The 5,000-nt window shown below is 51.3% G+C and overlaps 2 non-coding genes across 2 annotated transcripts; both read right to left on the reverse strand.

Moving 5' to 3' along the window:
* Window positions 1-685: 685 nt before the first annotated feature.
* Window positions 686-842, reverse strand: LOC137930064 (5.8S ribosomal RNA). Its single transcript, XR_011108878.1, has one exon. It is a non-coding gene; the product is annotated as a 5.8S ribosomal RNA (ribosomal RNA).
* An 816-nt stretch (window positions 843-1,658) lies between these two features.
* Window positions 1,659-3,562, reverse strand: LOC137930052 (small subunit ribosomal RNA). The gene has a single exon (XR_011108867.1). It is a non-coding gene; the product is annotated as a small subunit ribosomal RNA (ribosomal RNA).
* Window positions 3,563-5,000: the final 1,438 nt, after the last annotated feature.

Below are 5,000 nucleotides of genomic sequence, written 5' to 3' on the forward strand. Positions count from 1 at the left end.
CGTAGCGACGACGAGCGGTGAACTCTCTCGCATCGGGCTAGGCGCGCGCGCACATGAACATCACGTAATGTTTACTTACATATGTTTGTGTGTGCGTTACGCTTGCCGCGCAAGAAAACATTCACCGCCTGCCGGTCGCATCCGTCGGAGACGCGTCGTCTGTGCTTCCGATATATTTTATTATATCGTATACACGAACCGATGAGCTCGGACGAAGACCGCACTACGAAGACTCGCGTCTTAGCGATGCGTGTAATCTTTTCACACTCGTTTCATATTCAATACAATTCGATATATTTAAACGGACCGTAAACGCGCTCCGCGCGTACGCGGACGTGAGGGGTGCAGCACCCCGCCGTCCGTCGTCCGTCGCGAAGAACGTTCAACGGAAACCGTCAATTGTTCGAAAGAGCGCGCGCCCGCTCGCCCGCGCGCGGTAGTGCGGCAGCGGCAGCGCGACGACAGCGACGGCGGATAGTGAGAGAGAGAGAGAGTGAGAGCCGCGGCGGCGCGGACGAGAGACTCTTATTAGAGATCGTCCCATCGCACCGTCCGCGAGCTCGTTCATCACCCCCCACCAACCCGCCGCCGCCGCGTCGCGCGTCACCGCCGCGCGCATCGACCGGCGCGAGCGCACGTAGCGCGCGTTCTACACCGAACAGTGTGGTTTTTATATTTTAACAGCCGGCCCTCAGACAGGAGTGGTCCTGGATATTTCTCCACGGACCGCAATGTGCGTTCGAAATGTCGATGTTCAAATGTGTCCTGCAGTTCACACTATGACGCGCAGTTAACTGCGTTCTTCATCGACCCGCGAGCCAAGTGATCCACCGTCCAGGGTAATGGTTTTTTCTTAATGTTGTTATTACTTACGGTAGCGGCCTACGGCTCTCGCCGTCGGCCACTTGATTGTCCGTTTTTATGTATTAACGTCGAAAGTTGGTCGAATTCATGTGCGCCGAGGCGTTCATAAAGAAACGGCACCGAAAAAGCTTAACGCCCCGACGCGAATCCTTTAGAATGATGAACGACGACGACCCGCGCACCCCCCAACGAGCTGGCGTGACGCACGACATTGTCATCTTTCTAACCGCTTAAATTTCGTTTTGTATAGCGCCAACCGACAATAAAGGGCCTGAGCTAGGCAGTGGGGATTTTCACCGCTTCGAACGCTCCGTTTGGTATGCCCCGGTCGGCGCTCGTCTCTCGGCGTTTTTCCGCCACCCGGCCGCTTCGACGGCGGCGGAGGCAGCGGCGGCGGTAGCACTTTCGACGAATGCCACCACCGCCACCGGCCACCGCCACGGCGCCGTCGCCGCTGCGCCGTTAGGCGTAATAGACGCTAGAGACAATTATTTCACATTTTATTTTTTATACATATATACAAACACGCACACACACACGCACGCACACGCGCGCGCGCTCGTCCGCATTAGATACGAACAGCAGCGCGCGCGCGTACGTACATATATATGTATATATGTCGTATATATATATCATTATGGATGTATTACATATATATATGTGTAAACACGGTATGTACGAAGTCGTCGTCGTCGTCGTCGTCGTCGTCGTCGCAACAGCAACAACAGCAACAGCAACAGCGGCGCAACAACGTTCGTGAACATATCACGCGTCTCGCACACATACACACACGTTAATGATCCTTCCGCAGGTTCCCCTACGGAAACCTTGTTACGACTTTTACTTCCTCTAAATGATCAAGTTTGGTCAACTTCCCAGCAACGCCGACGGCCGTGAAGCCACCGCGTGTCGGTCCGAAGACCTCACTAAATCATTCAATCGGTAGTAGCGACGGGCGGTGTGTACAAAGGGCAGGGACGTAATCAACGCGAGCTTATGACTCGCGCTTACTAGGAATTCCTCGTTTATGGGGGATAATTGCAAACCCCAATCCCCAGCACGAAGGAGTTTCAACGGGTTGCCCGGGCCTCTAGGCCAGGGAGAACATGCTGATTCCTTCAGTGTAGCGCGCGTGCGGCCCAGGACATCTAAGGGCATCACAGACCTGTTATTGCTCAATCTCGTGCGGCTCGAAGCCGCCGGTCCCTCTAAGAAGAATTTTAATACGTCGCCAGTGAGTTGCGCCACCGGAGCGGCGCACACCTAAATGACGACGCCTATTTAGCAGGCTAGAGTCTCGTTCGTTACCGGAATTAACCAGACAAATCGCTCCACCAACTAAGAACGGCCATGCACCACCACCCACCGAATCAAGAAAGAGCTGTTAATCTGTCAATCCTTCCGGTGTCCGGGCCTGGTGAGATTTCCCGTGTTGAGTCAAATTAAGCCGCAGGCTCCACTCCTGGTGGTGCCCTTCCGTCAATTCCTTTAAGTTTCAGCTTTGCAACCATACTCCCCCCGGAGTCCAAAATCTTTGGTTTCCCGGAAGCTGCCCGCCGAGCCATCGTAGTAACGTCGGCGGATCGCTAGATGACATATTTACGGTTAGAACTAGGGCGGTATCTAATCGCCTTCGAACCTCTAACTTTCGTTCTTGATTGATGAAAACACCTTTGGCAAATGCTTTCGCTGATGTTCGTCTTGCGACGATCCAAGAATTTCACCTCTAACGTCGCAATACGAATGCCCCCAGTTATCCCTATTAATCATTACCTCGGAGTTCTGAAAACCAACAAAATAGAACCGAGATCATATTCTATTATTCCATGCACGAAATATTCAAGCAGCATTTTGAGCCCGCTTTGAGCACTCTAATTTGTTCAAAGTAAAATTGTCGGCCCATCTCGACACTCACCGAAGAGCACCGCGATAGGATTTTGATATTGAACCGCCGTTTTACCGACGGCTCACCGACGATATGCTCCGCAGACGTGTCAGTATCACCGCGGATGCGGTGCACCGACAGCGCGGCGCACAAATGCAACTACGAGCTTTTTAACCGCAACAATTTTAGTATACGCTATTGGAGCTGGAGTTACCGCGGCTGCTGGCACCAGACTTGCCCTCCAATTGTTCCTCGTTAAAATATTTAAAGTGTACTCATTCCGATTACGAGGCCTCGTAAGAGTCCCGTATCGTTATTTTTCGTCACTACCTCCCCGTGCCGGGAGTGGGTAATTTGCGCGCCTGCTGCCTTCCTTGGATGTGGTAGCCGTTTCTCAGGCTCCCTCTCCGGAATCGAACCCTGATTCCCCGTTACCCGTGACAACCATGGTAGTCGCAGAAACTACCATCGAAAGTTGATAAGGCAGACATTTGAAAGATGCGTCGCCGGTGCTGGACCATGCGATCGGCAAAAGTTATCCAGATTCATCAAAATTAACGACTTCGGACGCGAGGCCCTCCGTCGATTGGTTTTGATCTAATAAAAGCACTCATCCCATCACTGGTCAGAGTTCTGATTGCATGTATTAGCTCTAGAATTACCACAGTTATCCAAGTAACCGAGGTAAGATCTAAGGAACCAAAACTGATATATTGAGCCATTCGCGGTATCGCCTTAATACGGCTTGCACTGAGACATGCATGGCTTAATCTTTGAGACAAGCATATAACTACTGGCAGGATCAACCAGGGAGCTAGCTAGTAGAGCTAACACACACCAACACCGCACATACGAGAGATATGAGGGTGATGATGATATGATAGACGTGTGACAAGCGACGCGTCGGACGTTCGAAACGCCGTGACGCGCCGGTGCCTAGGTAGCTTTTTGCGTGCGTGCGTGCGTGCGTGCGTATTTATTACAATACACACACAACACCACACCGCAACAACAAAATGAATTCGTTTTTCTATCTGTTCACGGAGGAAAATGTATATCTCAACACTCGCCTCGCGTTCGTCCAGATTTACTTTGGACGCGGCATCGCGTCCGATTCATCGGAACGTTCTTTGACGAGACACATACAAATCTTCACTTTTATAAAATATCGTTTCGCAAAACGAACAATGACCGATTTCCAGCCCGGTTTTAGAGAGATCCGAAATCCTTGATTTATATATCATGATCGACCGTCGCGCGACTAGCGCGCGACGAGCTCGTTGATGCGATGCGTTAAGGGCCGCCCCGAAGTCGACTCGGGAGCCCAACGCCGTTCGCGTTAATTAAACGAGACGTTCTCTTACGCCTTCCGCTCTTACATAACGGAGACGTCGTCCGACACAGTTTACGGTGTGTTGTTGTGGGGAGATGATCCCCTTTTTCTTCCCTCCTCCGCCGCCGCTGTGTCGTTCGTGCGTTTGTCGGTTATAGAAGTTTCAGTTTCGGGCGTTCTCGTTGGTGGCGCGCGTTGTTTGTGTATCGGTGTTATTAGTTTTGTTCGATTCGCGCGCGTTTTCTAAGAATAATTTTTAAATTTTTTTTTTTTTATAAAAAAAAAAAAAAAAAAACTAAATCTAAAAAAAACGCAATCTCCGCAAACAAACTAACACCACCACCACACACACCCCACCAACCAAAAAAACACACTCCACACTCCACAACCACCAACAAACAAAACAAAACAGAAGAGCATCGGAGAGAACTCGATTCGGCCGACCGGCGCGTCTCGCGCCAGTCCCATGTATATGCGGGAACGACTGTATGCGTCTCCGCGTAGCGCGATAGAGCGTTCGCGTATCGATTGCATACCACCGATCTACATATCTATATCTGACCCTGATCTCGATGTCATCGTCGTCGTCATCATCATCATCATCATCATCATCATCATCATCATCATCATCATCATCATCATCGTTCGACCCGATCGCGGATTGCGCGTAGCCAGCCGCCGATGCGTTCGCGTATCGATTTCTGAAAACGACAGAGTCCGGTCCCGTTCGCGTATCGATGCATAAATTTCGTGCTGATGACGATCGCACTCTTTCATACGCGATGTCGACTGAGACAAAGAAAGGTGTCGTCGTCGTCGTCGTCGTCGTCGTCGTCGTCGTCGTCGTCGTCGTCGAGACGGTAGCGGTCCGTAATAAAGATCGTGCGGCCCGGCCTCGGGGTGCGGATAGTCACTCGG

This window comes from Battus philenor, unplaced genomic scaffold, assembly GCF_028537555.1.
Source record: "Battus philenor isolate CCGP_79_NKW_IND1 unplaced genomic scaffold, ilBatPhil1.0.hap1 SCAF_55, whole genome shotgun sequence".
Lineage (NCBI taxonomy): Eukaryota > Metazoa > Arthropoda > Insecta > Lepidoptera > Papilionidae > Battus > Battus philenor.